Here is a 24,439-nt window from a genome sequence, read left to right on the forward strand (position 1 = left end):
AGGCATAATAAGCTTAAGGTTCAGCCTACAGCTTTTTCGGTCTGTGCATGTTAAATATGACTGCCTGTCAATGTCAAAATATACCTGTGACCGAAATAAATAAATAAATAAATAAAATAAATAATAAAAATAAGAATCAGAAGAAAAACTTTAAATGAAAAATGGCTAAAATGTCTGAGTAAAGTTGTTAACACACATAGCGGACCAGACACGACAGGCCATGCTCAACACTACACCCCGTTGACGTCTGTGTTGTCGGTGTGGATTAACCTTCTTCGATAGGTGGAGTAAGAAGACATCAACCGGTGGAGCTCAGGTTAAGGAGATGTGAGGGCAGGTCATCCATCTTGTGCAAATGTGCCACAAAACAATCGTGTGGGAGTCTGGCTTGGGTCCTGTTGATGAGATAAACAAGTATTCCACCTGCAGAAGCTGTATTAGAGCTGACACGCCGTTTATTATACAGCCACTCAACAGAGGACCAGGTGGAGACATATACTTATACACTCACTGATGTGTTATTCAGCTTTTAAAAGGTCCTCTATTACACAACATTGACTCTTATGAGCTTCATGCCATGTTTGAATGTTGTTACCTCATCAAAAACAGACCTGGAGTTGAGTTTTGTTTCATCTACACATGTTTGAGTAAGTTTTTATTATTAGTCCGTCTACGTCCCCAAAGTTCAAAATGCTCTGTTCCGCTTTGATGATTTTCAAGTTATTTTCAGCTACTTTTTACCTTTTTGTTCTGTAGAGATTGGAGTCCCAGGGCTGAAATGATCCATGTGATTTTAGTGAAGGTGTGTGCAGTTTAAAAATACAGTGGAGCACTTACTGTATTATCACATGGCATCACAAGTGTTTGAGAGAATAGCTCCTAAATCTGCAGGGTTTGTGTGTTAAACTTGTGTGAATGAAACAAAACACAACTCCAGGTCTGTTTGTGATGAGGAAACAACATTATAAGATAAATTCAGCTATAGTAAAACCACTAGACCCAATAAATGCACAAAAGCTGCTGCATCTGTAATTAACTTTTCTTTTCTTCATAGTTTTGTGTTAAATATGGAAGAAGTACTTATGGAAATGAACAGTCACACTAAATAATCTGTTTGAGATTTCAACTATTTACAATGTAAACACAAAAGCATCAAGATTACAAGCTTTTGGAAGAATGGAAAACTAGTTTAATGCTCTGAATTCTCAGTCTAAACACCATCACTATTTGGAACAGAAAAGGAAAACAGCGCTAGAGTTGAAAACTGATTTGTTTTCCTGTGGTCCAATATGAGAAACATTAGGGTCTAGCTTAATGAATCCAAATATTGCTGGACTGTTTTCAACCTCTGATGTTTCCCCTGATGCTATTTCCTTGGATTCTGCACTCTGCTCACAGCTGGAGCCTGTAGAGGTGTGCACCAGGAGGTCTGCTGGTGTGTTACCAAAGGGTAAGTGTTTTGATGATTACCCACTGATCACTTCGGAGGAATTTGTGCACGATACCATGGTGCAGTGAAACAGCTTCTGGACTTCCTCATTCTTCCTAATGAAAAATGCATTGTTAAAAACTGCAAAAGGAACCATGCAGTGAAGCTAAGCCATAAGTGTTCAGTCATATATGCCTTTGTTCTACTCTGGTCTGTACAGAGGGTCACTGTTTGGAAATAGAACAGAAGTAGATAGATTTCATGCAACATCCTTCATTCTGGGGATGACTTTATGAAAGTTGCCCTGCCCTTTAAATGTATGAACCTGGGGCTGTCAAAGCCCACGACAAGCCACAAAACCCAGCACAAACTCTGTGTAGACAACATGGAGGACTTTTGGACTGAGCTGATGTCATCAGCCACTTATACTCCAAAGACTGTGTTGAACTGTCACAATGTGGCAAATGTTATGTATACAAAAACATTCTTTTTACCTTTTCTATTTAATAATGTTCTTATGTGTGTTTATTTGCATTCAAAGGTGATGCTCAGATGGACAGCGATGGGTTCTGCACTTACACCACCACGGAAAATAAAAGAACATGTCTTCCATAGTCAGCACAGAGGCAGGAGTCAGCTTTGTGACGATGGAGAAGATGGGTTTGTGAAAATGTCTGCGTGGAACTGGGAAATGTGACAGAATTTTGCAAAGATGCAACATCCAAATATTTGCACTGTTTAGAAAATGGCTTTTAGGAAAATGCCATTGTTTATTCAGTGTGGTTGAAAAAAATGAATTAATGTTATTTACTTCTTTTTACAAACAGTGGCCAATACAAATACAAAGAGCTGTCATAGTGACCTTTCTTATATAAACATATGTATCTCTCTCTATTTTATATATATATATATATATATACACACAGGACCTGTGGCTGGAGTACTTCATCATGTCAGTGGTGTACATGAGCGGTATTTTGGTGCTTGCTGACATGGTCCCCTGGAGGAGGAAGAACATAATAAGGGATGGATTCCAAAGAGCTCTGCAGCACAAAAGAAGCTCCAGAAGCTCCAGTACATTGTCCTTAATGCACGCTCACTGAAATCTGTAAATACTGTGCATTTAATGTGTACTGTGTCATTTCAAATGAAACCACATTTGGACTCAAATATTAGTGTACAGTAGAATTATAACTGGTGCAGCTGAGTGAGAGTGTGTTCATGGGCCGGGTGTGTGTGAGGAGGCAGGCAGCAGAGTTTTGGACGTATTGTAGCTTAGTGAGAGATTTGGAGGGTGTGCTGCAGAGAACGCTGCTGTAGTAATCTAATGTGGAGGTGAGGAAGTGTGGATCAGGGTTTGAGCAGCAGAGGAAGACAGGGCGGAGCAGAGTCAGGCGATGTTTATGAGGTGGAAGAACACAGACTGGGTTATTTGATTGACGTGCTGTTTCAATGTGAAATTAGTGTTGAAGAGAACACCAAAATTGAGGACTCCGCAGACTTCAAAAGCAGTACAGCAAAAAAGAGCTCCAGTCCCCGTGTGTGTCACAGAAATAAGAGCAGTCCCCCACTGAGCTGCAGCTGGACCGAGTGCAGTCAAGTAAAATTGCAATGGCCATTGGAGCCAGAACACAAATTTTTATATATATTTTTAATAGAAAGCTGCACTAGGGCTGAGCAATATGTCCAAAAATCAAATCAAAGTCAGGGACTTCCATGCTGGGGGTGTGTCTTAGTTTTGCAAGGATTCACGTGGTTCGGAGGGACGTAGTCGAGGCTTAACTATAAAAATGCTGAGAGAAACACTACAAAACAAAAGAAAATTTGGAAAAACTTCACCAACAGGCAAACAAATTTGGACTTGGTACCAAAAATGTAAAGAGGAAGGCTGCTTAATCAGGACTAAAGGATCTCGTAGATCAGCATCAACATCATCATTGAGCTAGATATTAGTAGTGTTCTAGATAATTGTTTTTAAAATGATGTACATTTTTGGGATACCCTGTATTCAGTTTTGGGAAGTTTACTTTTAAAATGTATTCCCCTACAGATTACAGATTACATACCCCAGAATGTAGTTTGTAACGTAATCCACTAAATTACTTAAAGTGAGTAACATAATCTGAATACTTTGGATTACTTGATTTGCTGTAGAGAAGCAAAGATGAGGATATCGTAACATAAGATGTTTTGCCTGTTAAAAGAAAATAAAAGCCCAGTCTTTACTTAACTGTATTAAAAATATTATTGATAGAAGAAGAGGAGACACGTCCACGCAGCATGATTTAGACCTGTTAAATCCTGTTTTAGTCCTGGTTTTAGTCCTGGTTTTAGACTTGGTTTTAGTCCTGGTTTAGTCCTGGTTTTAGACTTGGTTTTAGTCCTGGTTTAGTCCTGGTTTAGATCTAGATTAGATCTAGTTTAAACCTGGTTTTAGTCCTGGTTACCTCCGCCAAGGAGGTTATGTTTTTGCCGGCGTTTGTTTGTTTGTTTGTCTGTTAGCAACATAACTCAAAGTTATGGACCGATTTTGATGAAATTTTCAGGATTTGTTGGAAATGTGAAAAGGAAGAACTGATTTTATTTTGGGGGTGATCCGGAAGAAATCCTGGATTCTGGATCACTTTGAAATTTTAGTTAACATTGTGGTAAATGGGGCCAAAAATTTAGTTTCTCAATATCTCGGTTAATTATTGACCAAACCCCATGAAATTTGACTCAGGGATGGACAATGGGATCCTCTTTCATATTCCAAAGGCTGATCCGGATCTGATCCAGAAGACTGATTTTATCGCAATTTAGATAAAAAATGGGGGTAGTCCTTGGCGGAGGTCTGCGCTCTCTGAGTGCTTTTCTAGTTTAGATCTAATTTAGACCTGGTTTTGTTTCTGGCAATGTGTGGAATTACCGAAAAAAAAAAAAAAAAAAAAAAAGGAGGGGGGTACAGCCCAAAATGTGAAAACAGGAAAATACCACCGTGTAATCCATTTATTTCTACAAAGTAACTGTAATCCAATTACAACTCACTGAAGCAGAAATTCAGGCAGTGTTGGTGAGTAATAGATTACATGTACCCGAGTTATGTAATCAGAGTACAAATTATGAATAACTGTATTCAGTTACACTTACTGTCAAACATTTCATAAGTAAGGACATGTCCTGAGAAAACTACAGTGTCCAGTCAGACCTGGTGTGGTTTTGGGGGTTACACGTTCACAAGTGCATTGCATTGAAACCTTGAGTGTATTTGTAAATGTGAGTGGCTGAAGGTCTAGGTCTGAGGGTACAGTACGCCAATGGAACTCTCGATTATTAAAAGCACAAATTAATTGAATTTATTTGATTAATTGCCCAGCCTTAGTTTGCTCTAAAATGACCAAAACAGCACTAGGAACAGAAGATAATGCTATTAAGACTCCATATATAATGTTTAGTAATGATGTGTTCAGTTGAGGGTTTTTTACACATGGAGGCGCAGAGTGTTTGGGGTGAACCATGCTGAAGGCCCACCTGCCTGGTTTTAAATCCCGTCTTCGGACTCCAGATCTGGGGCCTTGTTGTTTCATTTAGTGTCTCCTGTGCGCTCCCCCACCCTCCTGGGAGTCTCTTAACAGATGTTAGAGTAACTTTAGCATCACTTCAGTGCGAATATTCCGGCACAGCTCCTGTGACAGCTCCAATATTTTTAAATTCCACCGCCGCAGACAGATTTAGCAGCACCACCAGGTATTAGGTTTGCGGAACAGGTTTTACAAAATGCCAAGCCATAATTCACCTTGCAACAACTGTCAGGATTAAAGTGCAGTCTGCAGAATTTTGAGTTTATTCTCCCAAGAGGTGCCAACAATCCAAGAAGTATTGCGAAAAGTTGTACATTTATAATAAGATGGCGGGAATACTTTTGTTGTTCATTTTAAGATTTTCTCTTTTCTACAGCTGACAGATTTTATTAGGAATGGAAGGTTAAGAGAAAAATAGAGTGGAATTTGGAGAGACACAACATTAAAGATGTGTTTGTCTGTAAAACATTCTAATTTAGATTGTGCTTATTAAATGCCAGTTGTTTTTGTTTTGTTTTTTTTTTTGTTTAAAAAGGTGCTTTGTGTAACTTTTCTGGTGGAGGATCCATTAAATGCTTTAGTCCATGGAGATGTTTTTGCTTTGACTTCGTATAAAACCTTTCTATCATCATGGAGACCAAACCAGACCAAGTTGCAGGAAAGATCTGTGGAGGGGCAACGCCGCTCACAGTCAGAATGCTTGTTTCTCTTGGAACTTTTGAGCTATAAAACCACCTGTAATCTAATAAATGTAAAGTAGAGCTGTTTAATGTCATTTTGTTGAACATTCAAAGCAGAGCAATGACATATCCATAGAAACAAGCAGGTGATGGACCCTCAAACATAAAAATTACATAATACACGTTTTAAGGGTCTGTCTGTTTCAAGAACACTTGCAGCTGAAAACAAAATATTTCATCGGAAGTGCCTTTCGTTTAGACGGTGACGGCGTTTTTGGGGCTTAAAAATGGTAAAATTTTCGCCCATCACTAATTTCCATGCATCAGACCTTCAAGCTCCTCTGACAGCTCTAATAAACTTACAGGAGGCTCCCAACAAATGTCGAGACTCTGCAGAGACACTATTAGTGAACAGAGAAGGATCTGCAATCACCTCTGTCAAATTCTGGATGCACCAGTTCACCGCAGGCGAGTCAGACGGATATGGACGAGACCTGGAGAAATCGATGGTGGGACAACTTTGTGGAAGGAGCAGCTGATGAAAATGTGTGACGTGAAAACTTCCGTATGTCCAAAGATGCCCTTGTTGTTTTAAGTGAATACTGCCTGACATGCATATCTAATCAAATTCCACACACTTTTGCCTCCCGAAAGTGCTCATCTAAACGCGGAATAAGCAAATAAGATGCAAATAAACTGTGCATGTTCTGCTCCGGTACGACAGCAACTTTAAAATATCCAGATGCTCAATGCTCACGTCCATGTTTAGACTACTTCCGTAAACACTGAGCGCACTCGCTGCATGTGACGTCGTCGTGTCCTCCAATGTGCATGCGGGACACTTTTGGTGCATTTAAAGTTCACACTGGAGATCACATACAAGTCGCTTTTAATTGGAAATTTGAACAACCTTGTAAAAAAAAAATCTGAATTGAGCATTAAGCCCCGCAGTCTGAATTTAGTCTATGTTTCCAGGAAAAGCACTAAGACCGGACACTGGCCTTTCTCTTCAGCTCACAGTCTGTATCCCCCTCTGTCTGCGCTCCCTGCCTCCTGTGTACTGTGTATGAGCTGAAGTGTGGCTGTCTTAAGTGGACTCTTTGTACTGCTCTTGTTCTACGCTGCTCTGATGCTCTGGCCCTGGGGCTTTAGCAGAGTACACGAGTTTTTCTGCCTGAAGGAGAGTACACGCCGCCTCAGAAGGGCACTCCTCCACCTTCATTCATCTCTTTTGTCCACTACAACTGCAATTCTCACAGCTTGCTTTATTTTTGCGCATGTACTCCGCGGTGGGACTCCGATGGGCGTTAGATGAGGTAGTATTTTCTTCATTGTTTGATGGGTCCTCAGCTCTAGGTTGGTTATGTGAGAAGAGATCAGCTGACCGTTAAAGTTTCCATGACAACTTTCTTTAGGCGGCAGCGGAACGTCTTCGCTCCAGTTGTCCAGTTGACGGAATTGAATTTTGTTTTGCTGTGGAGTGGTAATCAGCAGAAACAGGAGATTTAACACATACCGTCAGTTTGCATGTTAATAGACGCATCAAGAATCTCGGACTTCCGGTCATTGTGCATTGCATACTGGGAAGGATTTTCTGAAAAAGTGAGCATCAAACTGCCATGTTTGTTTTCCCAGTGGGATGCATCTATTGACAAAGCCGATCTTTTCAAGTCTTTTGAAACATATCACTTTTGTTTCTGGTCCTGATATTGTCATATTTTAGTTTTGGGATTCGGAGATCATAATTGTCTGGTTGTTGAATGTCCTAACAGCGGAAAACGGCTCGAGAAATTTGTTTGCGAATTCCATAAATGCAAACGGGAATCAGATGTGTGACTGCAAACCTCTGTTCAAACTGTTTCCCTCTCCAACGGAATTGAAAAATAGTGGAAGGCGAAGGCGATGGGCAGGATTGATCCACGGGAAGGACGAAAAAGACAACTTTTGAATGCCTAAATCATCCCAAGTTTGCAGCGAACATTTTGTATGTGGAGCAACAACAAAGCAGGATTCCATTTGTTAAGCGAGAGGTACAGAAGACAAACTGACTAAGCTCACACTTTCTTGTTCTTGTGGTTTTACAGCAACATTAAGTCTTGGTCGCTTTGCAGTGGAAGATGTTTTTTGGCGAACAGCTGGTTGACTTTTTAAATTTGTAACCAAGGTTGAGTGAGGCATCGGGATTTTGCTTTGATGGCTGTATTTGTCACGATGTGTGTATGTTAAATGTGCAGAGGCTGGTAAATATCACTGTAAAACCAGTAAAAGAATGCAACTCCAGTTTGGAACTTGAAAAACCAGGTTCAAAAATCTTACCCACTTTTTTCCAGTTTTGTGGAAAGTGCCAGTGGAAGTTCTCTTAAAGAAGTGGTTCTCAAACTGTGGGTGAGGGTCCAAAAAAGTGTTTCAGTGCAGTACAGTTTGCTTGGCTTTGTAGTAGGTAGATCATTTTGACTTGGTCACATGCTGAAAAAGTGTAGGCACCACTGGCATAATGATACTTTGAAATCCAATCCACTTTATTTCTATAGCACATTTCACAAACACATAATAATAACAACAGTAGTAATAAGATGATAAAATAAACTACTAAAATAATACTAGTGTTAAAATAATATAAACAGTAAAATAATAAAAACTAAATCATAGAATAGAAATAAATACAATAAAAACAATAAAAATATATATATATAAAAAACACAGAGGAGCCCACAACTCACGCGGTGTTAAAAGCCAGAGAATAAAAGTGGGTCTTAAGACGAGACTTAAAACTCTCCAGTGGGGGCTGTTCGGACGTGGGGGGATGAACCTTGGACTTGAAATAAATGACATACCATGACATGTAAAAGCTCAATATTTTTGTCACTCATTTCAGAAAGTCAAACCCATATATTATATAACATAAGCTCATGACATTTGTGTCTGTAATTAGAAAGCCTTTTGTAATTTGAAAGCATTGTTAAGACCTTTTTAAGACCATTTAAATAAAAACTTAACACCTATTTCATGGCCTGTTTCATAGACCTACCAGCAAAAAAAAAAAAAAAAAAATCTTAAATTTGTGTCCATTTATTTCTCAAACAAAGGAATCTGGGGAGTAGAGACTCTTCGCCGTAACCGCAGCATGAAATGTGTCACTCGGTAATGTAAAACCAACGTTAAAAATCAACAGAACGCCGTTAGTCAGACTAAGGCCCCGTTCACGCTACTACATATTTGAGTCATTTTTGTTGCGGATACAGTATTCATCCACACTAATCCGATTGAAAACAGAACGATCTGGTGCCGCCAGCTCCCACAAATTCATCTGAATACGGATCTGATCTGGCACTGTGTGGACGCCTGAAAACACTGATACGCTGATGTAGGTCTATGCGCCGCGAAGTAATTCACCGCCAAAACACTAAGAGGCTAACATATATTCATATATACGTCTATGCGTATGAACTGCAGACGTATAATCTCTAGAAAAGTTTCACATGAATCATCTCCAACGCAATAGAAGCACAGAACAGACTCACCATCAGCAGAACACCCCTGTCACAGAAAGAACACTCATATAGTCGTGTCCTTTAGTCCAACAGAAGCTGAACCACATCGGCGCACAATAGCGAGCTGTTTTTTTGAGCACTTAGTTTATGCAAATGAGCCATGTGCTTTTAAGTTTAATTTCTATAAAACAAATATGCTCAAGCTGTGTGGATAGGGAAGGTTTGCGGACACAGAAACGAGTCAGTTCTCACTCTGCGCCACCATGCTCGTCTCAAAATCCATTAGTTACCCTAAGTAACAACTGAACCTCATTGTCGGTCCATGAAAACACTGTTTTTACACTCCCTCGGCTCAAAATCAGCTGCTGCAACTTCAGACTTCTTGTTTTTACTGCTCATGTGTCGTCAGGACGTGACTAGCGTTTCAGGCCGTTTTACATTACTGTGTGGCTTTGATTGCGGAAATAGAAACAACGTGTCTGGACGCAGATCGTTTCCGATATGGTGATACATGGATTTGTTTTAAATGTGAACGGGGTCTTAGTGTTCTACTGAGATTGTCTTTGATTTTCCGCTCTTCTGCTTTGCTTGTTACTTTTGCTGCTGTAGCTCGTGATCTTCAGTAACATGTTCGGAGTATTTTGACCCGGGCCTGCGTTGCGTTCTCAATTATTGGTTCCGCCGCTCTTTATTTCGGCGACGTTATTTAACCAAATAATGGTGGTTGACAAATTAAACTTCTGAGGAGAAATGTGATGCAAAGAAGTTACGTACTGCACAATTTTTAAGACCTAGATATAAAAATTCAAGGTATTTTTTAAGGTATTATTTCTAAATTCATAAATTCACTGCTTTTAATACTTTTTAAGACACCGCGGAAACCCTGTATTGTTGTTCATGTTTATAAACTCATTCTGGTGAATAAGTAGAAGACTCAGAATGCTTAAAGTCATAAAGTAAATGAGGAAAAACTGGACCACAGCAAACCGTTTATACTGAACCAGTTCTGTTTTAAAACAGTAAAAATCATCACCTTTAAAAAGTCTAGATTTCAGTACCATTTATTGCTCTGGCCTAATGTCCCTGTAGCACTGATGCCATGTTATTCATCCAATTCAGACAGTGAATGAGGCGAGCGAGCTCCTGGTGCAGTCTGATTCCACTGGAGCTCTGTTTGAATTAGTGCCACGAAGCCAAACATTATTCAGAATTTCTCCAGACGGATCAGGACCGGAGAGAAAGTGCTGAGCTCACAGTAACAGCGGCACAATGAAGCCAGAGTAAAAGCAAGTCATCATCCTACATCATAATAAAACATGAAGATTAGAAAGAATGGGTCCGCTTCTTCCAAAGGTGAATGTCTGTTTTATAAAGGGCTCATATTAGGCTGCTTTCTGATCTATGTTATAATGTTGTTTCCTCATTGAAAAAATACCTGGAGTTGTGTTTTGTTTCATTCTCTTAATGCACAAAGCCAGAATATTTCGGCTTTTTACGGCCCTAAGCCTGCAGTTGTAATTTGTTTTGTGTGTGCTTTAAAATATTTTGTTGGCACACCTTGATTCCTGCTGTGGGAGCCCTGGCCCGTGATTGGTGGGGCATGTCTACGCCCACCTCACCTGCAGCCATCACCCCTAGTTTAAGAAGATTGCCTGCACCTGATCGTAATGATGGTGAGATGAAGTCTGTGTTCATGATATAAAGGTCGGGTTAAAAGAAAAAGTAGGAGATCAGGATGTAATGTGACTGTGTTTGTGTTCCTACTTGATGTCTGTGCTTATGCCACAATAAGGATGGCAAAACAGGGTTATTTTATTTATTTTTATATACAAATATCAGTTTCTCCACAGTATTTGGACTCAGACGGAACCACTTATCGCAGCCATCACACTGGATCTGTATGTTAAAAAAATAAATGGGAGAGAGGGTGGGCTTCACATTAACTTTGAACAGTACCCCAAACTGACATAATTTTGGATAGGAAAGGCCTTTACCCAATGAATGTCTCCCTCTTCATCCTCGTCCAGAGAGACTTTTTCCCAAATGATGCCACAAACGTGGCAACGGTTTTTCAAGTCGTCTGTGAACACAGAACATTTTTAATTGCATGTTATTAATTATACTATTTAATGCAAGAATGGGTTTACTGATGCAGTCAGAGCTGCTAGTGTGGTGAATGCCTCAGTTCAATACTTCACTGCACCTGTGGCCTGGAGAAGTGTTGTAAGTATCTCTTTTCTAAGAGCTGCAACTCCCTCTGGGTCTACACGGTAATGTGGTAGCTCCCCAGAGAGAAATCGGTCTGCAAGCTAAAGATGCAAAGTGACTGATCAAGCACCATCATACTTTTTTTTTTTTTTTTTTACCTTGCAAATGAACACCCCACAGGAACTACCATCCCTCTGTCTGGGGTGGGGCAATGTGGTGCAGGACCATCGGGGGAGAGCAGGGATGTACCTGCGTAGTAGTCCTCTGGAAAATATACTTGCTCAGAACAGATTGTGTTATGGAATTCTGGCATGGCAAAAAATGTACCTAGTTATATCTTGGCAATGTTTTATCTGGTCCTTTCTTGCCTCAAAGGGATCCAGAAACACGGCCCTATGCTCCTTAATATATATGACCTGAAGAAGAAGGAGAAAAGACATTGCAAATTAAAATGAAGGTACACATTGCGTTAGTCACAATGCTTACAATCAATGTCCAATGGCTGTTGTGGCACACTCCCCCAACTGCCACTTCATCATTGAGCAGATTGAGCTGGAATATAAATTCATTACAATAAAAAGTGCATGCATAGTCATGGGTGGCTCATATAATTACCTTCTTCAGGGGCCTGGCAGTTCCTTCTCACAGTGCCGTCAGGTAGAGGCTGTCCAGGACCATCGGCCTGTCCGCTGCCCTTGTTAAGACTGTAAGGTATGCATTCACAACCTGGAAAGACACACATACACATACCTCATTTTCTACATAAGTGTTTGGAGACAGTGTCATCAGGTCCTCTGTATAAAGGCGGTAATTGCCTATGCAGGCCCACAGACACCTGCCGGGGTTTCTCCCAGCCCACAGTTCCTGTATCACTGCCAATGACAATAACAATTAATGGTTATACCTACATACTTTGGAAGGTGCCATACTACTCACAGATTTCTATCACAGACAGACTGTGGTGTGAGTTAGGCTGAGGCTGTGGCTGGTGGGGCGGCAGAGGCTGAGGCTGGAGTTTGGATGGTATGCGCTTTGCGGGGACAATATATCTTGTTAAATGGTCAATATTGACCACACTTTTCCTTTTTTTATTGTCTTCAATAGTAATACTTTTGCCATCCATAGCTGTGAAAGGAAATATTTCATTGAGACATAAATTCATCTTCAAAACACGTGATTTAAGGAGATAATGACTTGAGTTAATTACCCATAATAGTGAACGGTCCCAAGAGATCACTCTCCAGTTTCCCCCCTTTCCTCTGTAGGGCTTTGTTGTTTTTGAAGAACAAGGTTCCCAACCTGCAAATTTTCCTCTATTCCTGTGTCCATCCGTTTCTTAATTATTTTATTTTGGCTTTTAGCCACATTTGCTTTTACGATGCTATAAATGTTCTTTTGTATTTTCAGGCCCTCATGCAATTCCTCTTTTAGCATCACTGATGTGACACTGTCCTCATTTACCTGAAAGGAAATACACAAATGAACAATACATTTTATACAGTGGATATGTACAGTATCCTCATATTTTTCTGGTATTTCCGATGGGTATCTTGCCTCACGCCCAAACATTAAGTAATAAGGGCTATGGTTTGTGGTGAGCTGCTTTTTGGTACGCAATGCAAACATTGTGGCCTGCAACGCCTGGTCCCACGTGTCAGGATGCTCACTTACCATTTTGTTGAGGGATCTGAAATACATTCACAAATCATCACAAAACTTAATATACTGTGTATGTCTTATGAGATTAAACTTGCCTTTGAATGGTCCCATTCAGTTTTTCTAGCAGCCCATTGGTCTGAGGGTGGTAGGGGGAGGTCAGGCTGCATTTGATTCCCAGCTTGGCGCACAGCTGAGAGTTCAGCTAATGGAGCACAAACAGCTGTAACAGCTGTTCTGACGTAATGGACAATTGTATAATTGCATCTTACCTTGTTTCTAAATTCTGATCCTTGGTCAGTAAGGAGCCTCTTTGGAGCACCAAATCTATAAAAGAAATCCAAAATGCACTCCTGCACCTCCACTGCAGTTTTGGTTTTAAGAGGGTATGCCTCTGCCCACTTGGTAAAATAATCCACCATTACACAGATGTAATGGTATACATTTTTTGTTGGATGTAGTTTCCCCACCAGATCATTCCCACAAGCTCCAGTGGTTCAGATACCTATTACAGAACATAAAGTTGAGCAATTCAGTGAAATCCTCTATGCTAAATGTACTACATTTTAAGCACTTACCTCAATGGGGATGTACATTTTTTTTGTCTTTCAGATTAGATGTTTTTTCTGGCACTGGGGGCATTCATTGATCTGGAATTAAGAGACATATTGTGTCAGACTGTATTCAGACTTTTATATGAATCAATGTAATCAAGAATCAGCTTACCCATTTCTGAATGTCAGCTTGCATTCCAGGCCAGTAATATCTCAAAATGATGGCACTGTGGGTCTTTTCCCTCCCAAAGTGTCCACCAATTTGGCTAGTATGAAATTCCTCAAAAACTTCACTTGCCTCCTCAGCGGTCAGGACCACTTTGGCCCAGTGAAACTAGAAGGAGCGCTTCCGTCGGCACTTGTGATACAGCTGCCCATCTGGTAGACACGTTCCCAACATGCATGGCAATAAGTGTGCACATTCATGTAAAATTCTTGAACAATTGCTGTGTGCTCACCCTTCACCATGCAGGATTCTGCCCTCCTTTTGATTATGTCCCTCTGCGTACCATCGGCGTCACTAGGGAACCTTTGGTGTACCAAATACTGGACCAGCTCCTGGACAATTTTGGGGTCCATAATGTAACTCACCCTAACTTCCCCTATAACTGAAACTACACTTCAATAACCTAATATAAACTAACTGTCCTAACTGAAATGTATCCCTAACTCTAAATTAAACTATGCCTATCTCTAAACTGTGAACGTATTCTAACCCTGTACTGAACTCAAATATTCTCTATAACTGTACCCTGTATAACCTAACTCTAATCTTCACTATAATATAACTCAAATCTCCACTACATCTACATGTATATCTGTATGTCTCAACTCAAAATCTCACTGTGAACTAAAAATGTCTGACTAAACTGAAACTCTCCCAATGTCTAAACTGAAATACTAAACTATCCTATAACTATGTCTGTCTCACTGTTCTATATATAATTTACCTGACCTTTATTCCTACCTGCATACTCCAAAGACTGACAAAAGGATGCCACCAGCTTCTATAGGTTATTAATCAGTTGCACCTGTTAGCAGGCCTCGCCTGTCTCACAGGAGGAGGACGGTGTTCTTACAGGATGTTCAATGACATGGGAAGGACGCTCCACGGTATGAGGCAACAGTGGCTCATTAGTTAGAGCAGTGGCCCTCTCAACTCGAAGGTCAAAGGATCGATTCTTGCTTGTGATAAACCACGATCTGGTGCTCTGTCCTTAGGCAAGACACTTCACCCACCTACCCCAGTATGAAAGTGGTGTGTGTGATTGGTGTTGCAGATTTGTCAGTCAGCCCCATACTATTGCAGCTATGGCTTATGACCATCAAGTGTGGTGTTAATAAATGATGACTACATGTGCATGACACATGTAAGACATTATTCTTATCATTGTTCTACAGCCTGCTTGTATATTTATACTGTGCATTTCAGGACAATTGGCTCTACAGCCCATTTTCAAAAGGCATACAAGCCTCTAAACTAAACTCTAAACTCTATACAGTTTATGTGTTCATTGTGTAGTGGTTTTCAGTGATGTTGATGCTCTAACCTCCTTGTCTGTCTCTGGTCAGATGAATGTAAATTCTGTACCACAAAGCATAATAGGCAAACACATTCACATTTTTTTTTATTCTATACCGACCGATTACACATGTGCATTGGGGATGACAAATACTGAGCGTGTAAAAGACTGAAGGCCTATATGGTAGTTACTTCTTTTGTACCTGACTGGTACACGCCCACCACATCTGGATCTGGAAGCAGGAGATGTAGTCTACCTGTAGTCTACAAGAAAGGCATTTTATATCTGGTTTGATCCTAGTTTAGACCCATATTAAGGCAGCAAATTGTGTGAAATGTCACATTGCATACATGTACATATAATATAGGCCTATCTCTACACACGCAGACCCCTGAGAGTAACAGGACTGGCAACAGTTTATCTTTGAGTATTTTTATCGGCAGGTTTGTGACTTGAAAGAGAGCACAAGAACCATATTAGTTGTTGACATGGAGCGTCTACAGCAGCAGCAGCCGCAGCGCAGCGACAACCAGATCAAGTTGTTAAGATGCACGCCCACCACATCTACAGCTGAGTGGACACGCCCACCACATCTGGATCTGGAAGCAGAAGATGTAGTCTACCAGATTTCACTCTGGGTGATTGTGTCAAAATAATCCAATGAGTCAGTCTCTATTTTGGTAGCAAATTGTGTGAACTAGATCATTGTACACATTATATAAGCCTGTACATGTCTACACAAACACAACATTCATGACAGTGAAGACACGGACAGCATTTTGTGCTTGACCATTTTTATTTGTTATAAAACATAGTGATATGGCACCTGTTATAGGAGCGTCTGAAGCAGCGACCAGATCTAGTGGTTGAGCGTGTTCATGCGCTGGCAGTAAAGAACAACGTTTGTTATTTCAAACACCAGGTCTTGATGGGAACATGTGCTGGATACATTTGGATTATTTTTCAATGGGGAAATAATACGCCACATTAAAGAAGAAGGCGAAATACAGCTCCGGCAGTTTTGTGTCTCTCTATGGGAGTGAATGAAAGCCGAGAGGACACGCCCCACATGCTTCCAGATGTGGCTCCCCGCAGTGACTGTCCCGAGTCCGGGCGGCGACTGTCCCTGGTCCCGGCAAAGAATGTCCTGGCCCCAGCAGCGATAGCGACAGTCCCGGGTCCCGGCGGCGGGTCTGTCAGTGTGTCTTTGACTCTGTCCTCGCCATTTCCTGTGTGGAGGTTTAGACTAAAGTAGCTAGCTGCCGCTAATCGTGAGGCTGCTACGAGTTGACGCAGCAGGTTGACGTGACGTGACAGTTGTCCAATCAGACTACAGTAAATAAACAGTAAAGCTTGTGCCCTCAGCCCGAAGTGAACTACGCCAAAAATAACGTCATAATAACGGCCTGTGCTGGGGGGTGGGGCTCCAGTGGCCGCTAGGGGGGGCACGGCCCTCAAATGCCCCACCTTGCCGCCGACACCGTGGCCTTGGTGGACAGTCTGCCATTTTGTGTTTGTGTTCGCGTGTGTAGTTTAGTTCTGTTTTGTGCCTTTTTTTTTTTATTTGGTCACTCAATTTTATTTGTTGGCTTATGTGGTTTAATTTGGGGAATTTGTATTTAGTTTTTAGGTTGTGTGTGTCCCTTAGTTAACCACTCATTTTGTGTAAGCCTCTGTGACCCGTTTTGTGGCGCAAAACTGTGTAATTCTGTTGTGTTGTTTTTTAGTTTAGGTTATTTTCTGTATATATTTTAGTTTGTTTTGTTAATTTACCTTTTACATTCCTGTTAATTAAACATTATTTAATTTATTCCATTTAACATCTTGGTTTTGTTGTTACGTCCCTCACCCCAAGCGAGCTGGGTCGTAACAGGCTGATAAAGGACGTGCTCTACTGTGTTTATAAATCCATGCACTTTCACTAGAATCATCTGGATGATTTCAACCCTGGAACTGCCAATCTTGCCTGAACTAAAGGTGAAAGGGAGTTGTAAAATTGAAAATTACCACTACTTGACATCACAAGGTGGAACAGAGCATTTGGGAGATGCAGACAGATAAATAATACAGGATTACTCAAATGTGAATGAAACAAAAACAGACCTGGAGTTGTGTTTTGAGGAGATAACAACATAGCTTAAAGCTCACAAGAGTCAGTTTTGTGTAATACAGGGATACTGATTGTGCAGCTCGCCAAGCTTTAATTGGTGGCTCTCAAGCTTTTACCAAAAATACCAAATACCAAAAAACACCGCCAATATATTTGTTCAATTGTGCAAGATAAACGTATAGTGAACATTGTGACACAAACATCTGCATTACACTAAGTAAAAATCAAGGCTTAATTAATGGTGTTTCCTAAAGGGGGCGCCATGACACATCAACTAGTGATGCATGGGTCCATGTATAAATGACCTATACCTGACCGATACTTTCAACTAACCCACCAGCAACTTCAACCGCAAAAAATATTAGAAAATATTGCGCCCGACCCCCTCCCTGAGCCGCATTTTAAAAAGTAGAACATGCTCTTGATTAACGTCATAGAAATAAAGTGATCAATATAAATAAAGTGACTGAAATGAGTTAAATAAAGAGCTGCTCTAAACCTGCACATGTCTGATCTCTGAAAACATGAACCATCTCCAACACGACACATCAGGTGTAGACGGCTCTCTGCTCCAGGTGTAGACGGCTCACTCCTCCAGGTGTAGACGGCTGCTCCAGGTGTAGACGGCTCACTCCTCCAGGTGTAGACGGCTCTCTGCTCTAGACGGCTCCTAGGTGTAGACGGCTCTCTGCTCCAGGTGTAGACGGCTCTCTGCTCCTCTCAGTGAAAACATGAACCATCTCCAACACACACACACACACAGAACACACTCACCATCATCATCATCAACATCCTCTGTCACAGAGAGAACACTCATATTCCACTGAGTCGTGTCCTTTAGTCTGAGAGAAGCTGAACCACATCAGCACACAAGGAAAGAGTTGTTTTTGTTTTGTTTTTGGTTTACAGCCTTATAGTTTATGCAAATGAGTCATGTGGTTTTAAGCTTAGTTTGTGTAAAATGTAAACAAACGTGTCAAAGCTGCATTAAACACATAATGTCAAATGGGCTGATGTGGTTCTTGTTTATATGTTGTAAAGTTGGGTTTATTTATACAGATTAATAATAATAATTTTAATATAAAAAAAGTTAATGATTAATCGAAACTCAGTTGTTAATTCTTACGACGATCGTTTAAGAAAATTGACTATATAACTCTGTCTACTGTACGCCAGCATGCAGTGTCTGCTCCTCCCAGTATTAAGGTAAAAATGGTTTTTAATAGAAAATGTATTGGCTATGCTTCTTTTGTTGTGGGATGTCCAGTTTATCTGTAGAAATTCACATTTGCAAAGGTGACTTGGTATGTTGGCGTATATTCGGTATAAGTGGCTCTCGTCTTGATTTTGCTCTTCCAGTGTGGCTCTTGTGAAACAAATAGTGAGTATCACTGGTGTAATATTATGCCAAATTGACTTTTTGAGCTTTTATCCATTATCCTCTCATCATAAACCTACCTGGAGCTGTATTTTTCACTCAAGTTTGTTTCATTAATCCATTAATCCAAAATCGTCTTCTCTAATCATTTAAAAAATGTTTTGTTTTGATCAATTGTTGAAACATAGGTAAAATTCAAACTTCTCCTTCTGTTTTTACCAGATTTATTCTGTGGTCAAATTGTGTTAATAATAAACGCTTCACATTTCCTGAGGGCTTCATTTGTTTATTTTGGCACAGTTAATTTCCGTTGCTGACAGCAGAGGGAGACTAGTTTATCAAGTTTTCCAAATGGACACCATTTTCAGTTAGAAAAATGTGAAAGTCTAATCTGCAGGTGACAAAAAGCTTGTTGTAAATGGGGATTAAAGCCACAAGAAGCCATAATATGGTTTTTAATCCTTTAATGTTACAGATTTCTACAAAACTATGAACATGTATGGAATGTACGGAACCAAAAATACTGAAAATAACTCAAAACTGCTTTTAGATGCTAGAGTTTTCAAATAGCTGCCATTTGCTTTTATCTGTGACCCCGACCCTGAGGCACAGCTGTGGAATGAAAACCATTTCAGGAGACTTCATCATGATGCTCATTGAGAGAAGACCATGGGTTTGTGTACGTGTGTATGTTCCTTTAGCTATATAATTGTATATAACTTTCTTCATGTATTTGAAGTCTTACATATGTATTTGAAAAGTAGAAGGTGGTTAAAAAAAAAAAAAAAAAAAAAACTGCATAAGAAGGTATGTAATGAGAGGAATGACAAAATCTGAATACTGCTTTTCTACTTGGCGCTGTCCATGGTGCTAAAACTTGACGTAAGTCCCATACACTTTACAATTTGGACATTTTAAGTTGCAATATTCCAGACCCGCCTTTCTAGCTGAGCTTTTGATTGGAATCTTATAATAAAATGTGTTTAATAGAAACAAAAGTAGAAGTATATTTATTTATTTTAGGAATATTTTTAGAATTTCCAGTGATTCCTCTGTAGGAGTCTCTGCATCAGGAGCGGAGGTCAGCTGCAGTTGCCGGGTTCTGTCCTGTGGGCTCCTGGTGGAGGGTTGGTGCTTTGGTTGACGGCTCTTTGACTCTCTGCTCCAGGTGTAGACGGCTCCCTGCTCCTGGTGTAGACGGCTCCCTGCTCATGGTGTAGACGGCTCTCTGCTCCAGGTGTAGACGGCTCTCTGCTCCAGGTGTAGACGGCTCTCTGCTCCAGGTGTAGACGGCTCTCTGCTCCAGGTGTAGACGGCTCACTGCTCCAGGTGTAGACGGCTCTCTGCTCCAGGTGTAGACGGCTCCCTGCTCCAGGTGTAGACGGCTCTCTGCTCCAGGTGTAGACGGCTCTCTGCTCCAGGTGTAGACGGCTCCCTGCTGCAGGTGTAGACGGCTCTCTGCTCCAGGTGTAGACGGCTCTCTGCCAATACTGCTGAATCCTACGCGCATGACAGGTTAAGAAAGTAAAACTGGAGAACGTGAGTAGAAGTTAGCGCAGAGCAGTGGGCGTGTACCGGTGGGGGTGAAAACGGGGGTTGATCGTGAAATGGCATCTTGAAAATAAGCGATTAAAGATTGCTCAAACATGCACGAATAACCCCAGATACAACTCTAAAGTGAAAACTAACTATAAAGTTTTCATGTGAAGATAAAAAAACAAAAACACAGTCCATAAATAGACACGTAAAATCAGGACAAATTTAAGAGTATGCCACAGCTAGAATGAGGTGTATGCTTTTCTCGCTTCTCCCGGAGACTGTTGAGTCAGAGGATGTATTTATATTTATATGATGTACCTGCCCTCAGAAAGATGAAGTATGAACAAAAATAAAGACATTTTGTGGCCTGCAGAGTTGAGTTATAAGGCTACATTTTCCACCCTTCTCCCACAGCACAGACATACACAAATAGGTGTAAGATTTTGGTTGCAAACTGGCTTCTACGACTGATGTTACATTACTGTTAAAGGTGCATTGTCTGACTTTACTTTTCTCCATGGAGATGTTATTGCTTTGCCTGGAATGATTCACAGTATGTTATTAAACCTTTCTATCTTCATGGAGACCAAACCAGACAAGTTACAGGTCAGATCTGTGGAGAGGCGACCCATACACAGTCAGAGCTAGTTTGAGCTATAAAACTACGTAATTTAATAAACATTCCCGGCAGAGTAATGAAAAACAGTATCCATAGAGACAAGCAGGTGATGGACCCCCAACCAAAAAGTTACATAGTGCATCTTTAAGGCGCATTTATGCTCAAACGGACGAAATAGAGCAACTAATAGGCTCTCACGGCAGTTTTTAGATCAATACTGTTGGAAAAGAGTCAAAAAAAAAAAAAAAATGAGGTGAATGAAGCATTTATTTTGTTGAGGTGAGGGGCAAGGAACTTTTTTTCCCCCTTCCTCTTGATTATGGTAACACACTTCAGAGTACAATTGTTATAGTCTTTGAATTTATACAACTTTTATACAATTTATACAACTGACTTTTTTCTGCCCGTCTTTTCTAATAAATGCTGTTGTCCTATATTGTTGTCTCCTTTTTATTTGCCTATTTAAAAACATTTTGAAGACCTTTTTTTTTTTTCAATTGACATGACTTTTCCCTGTTTTGTGGAGCCCTCTGATACTTTTGTTGGCGTTTGATTGAGTTGTGCTTCATCCTGTGCGATGTGCAGCATTCACCACCTGCATTTGTTCCTTTTAATAACTTTTCCCCATTGTGGCAAAATAGAATGAGAACAAACGCTTGTTTCTGCAGTGTGGGCAATTTGTGGAGCTGGAAGTTTCATTTTTGTTCTGAGAAGGACACACACACACACACACACACACACACACACACGCACACACACGCACACACACACACACACACACCACACACACACACACACACACACACACACACACACACATTTTGTATGGGCTTTTTAAATTTTGGAGCCAAAACATTCAAAAGACTTTTACATAAAATGGTGGGCAACAAGGAAGGCAACAACTGATAAACCTCATGTGTGTAAACAAACGTAATCTTATAGGATGTGAAGTGTATCGGTACCAACTCACCTGAACCAGCCTCCCAACCGAAATGACCAGGCTAGAATCCTCTGGCCGCAACAGGAGAGGAGAGAGGGTTTCTTAATTCCCAAGGTCCAATTCTCAATTCTGGAGTCGGCTCCTCTGAAGCGGAGCCAAGTGTCCTGCTCACAGCTCCTGAAGCACAAGAGGGACAGGCTCTGGAGGGAGCGACTGCACCGTGTCACATGACCAGATCATACTCAGAGTTTTAATAAACATCAATGCTGCTACAAATATAAAGTGTTCAGATGTGTTTTTATGTCAACATGCACTAAACATGTGAATAATAAAGGCTGAGTGAATCATCTGTTATCGTGTTATTTAGGCTGATATTATCTTAAATAAATGAATACACAGGCTGAAACATTTTCAGATGATAGTTTAATTTTATTCCCAATCCCTTCTTTGAGAGATTCTGCTGCATTTGTGCTGATTTGAATTCACTGACCTGATAATAGTTTGATCTGCAGCAATGTGACCAAAATAGCAACATATTTACTTCTTTTTATTGTAGAATGAGTTTTATTTTATTAAAATGCAATTACAGTACTTGCTTCATAAAAATTAATCTTGCAGTGCATCGTGGGCAATTTCAAGCGCTCCGAGGCGGCCGAGGATCCACCCGTGCATCCTTGGTAAAAGAGACAAACGGAGGAGCTGAACGCGGAGGACGTGAGGGCTTTGAGGGAACTGGAACACCACTTGGCGGAGTTTTGATGATCTGTCCGAAGTGGTTCAGACAAATGGGAAACACCCAGAGAGCTAGCAGAACACAGCTCCTTTTGAAAGTTTCTCTCCATGAGCTGATCTCCAAGCTTCTCCCAGAGACTGTTGAATCAGAGGATGTATTTATATTTATAGGATGTACCTGTCCTGTTCACAGCACCTTCACACAGAGAGCAGAGAGACAGACGCAGTGCGCAGAATAGAATAGTGCTTGCACGTAACATAGTCAATTACGGTTCTCATTCCTCTCATAAAAAGCCAAACCTTGCATATAAACTGCCACCTGTGTAATTATTGCACCTGCCCACAACTGATAATGTATGAGTAGGAGACACAAGATCCATATGGAGGACGGCAGCCACCTGGACCCTGGGTTTGAGGTGAAAAATCTCTCAGCACATATTTTGAGATGAAGGTGTTCAACTTATCGTCAGTGTAATCTATCGGTGTTATAATGTTGTTTCCTCGTCACAAACAGACCTGGAGTTGTGTTTTGTTTCATTCACACATGTTTAATGCACAAATCCAAGTAATACAGGAAGTGCTCCATTGTGCCTTTCGATGCCACACACCTTCACTAGAATCATTTGGGTGATTTCAGCCATGGAATTAACAGTCTCTACTGAACTAAAGGTAAAAGGTAGCAGTTAACTTAAAAACTACCACTACATGACATCACAAGGTGGAATAGAGCGTTTGGAGCTTTTTAGATGTAGACAGACTAATAATAATAAATGGTTACTCAAAATTGTGTGAATCAAACAAAAGACAACTCCAGGTATGTTTTTGATGAAGTGAACAACATTTTAACATTTCCAAAACTCATAAGAATCATTTTGGCGCAGTGTAGGACTTTTAAGCTTATTGTCAAAGTGTTGCTCCTTCCTATTTCTTAAGTTGTCCTTGTAAAATGCCTGTTTGATGTTGTAAAGTCTATTATATTTCTCCACTTGGACAATAAACCTTTCGCAGTACATCATGAGTCACTCCCTACGTCGTGTTTTTGTTGCACCCTTGAAAGTAAGAGGAAGAATCACAAGAGTGATTTATAGTGTTTCTCTCCTGCAGGAGTTTAATGCATTTATGAAAACAGTATTTTACATTGTGACATATTTGTATACTATCAAATGTCAGATGTAGGAGGAACAGCTCATAAAGAAAAGAATACGTCAGTGGTGGCTGGTCCATAACGGGCGATGAGGAGCCGCCCTCCCTATCACTCATGCAAATGTGCAGAACTATTTAACATTAACATTTGAGATCGTTCAGCAATATTAGTCTTTAAATATGATATAAATGTTGACTATAAATAACATAAATGTATCTCAATCTGTTAGTTTCTTAATTTTCTGCATTTCAAATTACGCAACTGAGCAGCTTAGGGTGCCCATCGGCTCCATTCAAAGGCTATGAGAGGAATCTGACCAATCAGATCCTGGCGTGTGTGCGTCCAATATATTTCCACAGCAGCAGCTTGCCCTGTAAACACCTGCAGAGTGTCCCCCTAACCTCCTGTGCTCAGTCACAGCAGAAAGACAAACTCCACAGGACACAGGGACAGTCTCACAGTACAACCTGACACCAGCTGAAAGGAATATGTGAACAAGAAGAGTTTAATCAACTTTTACCGTAAGAGACAAGCAGAGTTTAGCACTGTGGCCATACCTCCTTGTCAAAGCCTGATCCTGTCAGATCTCAGAAGCTAAACAAGGCAGGGCCTCTTTATTACTTGGATGGGAGACCAACGGGAACATCAGGTGTCACAGGGGGAAGCCAGTGGCAAAAACTGTGTTTTAGGCAAGACACTTGCCTAAAAACACACGCATTAATTAATTAATCATTATATTTCTATAACATACACAAAGCGCTCTACAGTTCATTATTCATTCACTCCAAACTTGGTGGTGGTGAGCTACTGTTGTAGCCACAGCTGCCCTGGGGCAGACTGATGAAAACGAGGCTGCCAATCTGCCCCATTGGCCCC

General features: G+C 40.7%; 1 pseudogene; it reads left to right on the plus strand.

Annotated features, from left to right (window-relative positions):
* Positions 1-24,106: 24,106 nt before the first annotated feature.
* Positions 24,107-24,224, plus strand: LOC129410478 (5S ribosomal RNA; annotated as a pseudogene).
* Positions 24,225-24,439: the final 215 nt, after the last annotated feature.

This window comes from Boleophthalmus pectinirostris, unplaced genomic scaffold (genome assembly GCF_026225935.1).
Source record: "Boleophthalmus pectinirostris isolate CB_2022bp ecotype Guang Dong unplaced genomic scaffold, ASM2622593v1 HiC_scaffold_22, whole genome shotgun sequence".
Classification (NCBI taxonomy): domain Eukaryota; kingdom Metazoa; phylum Chordata; class Actinopteri; order Gobiiformes; family Gobiidae; genus Boleophthalmus; species Boleophthalmus pectinirostris.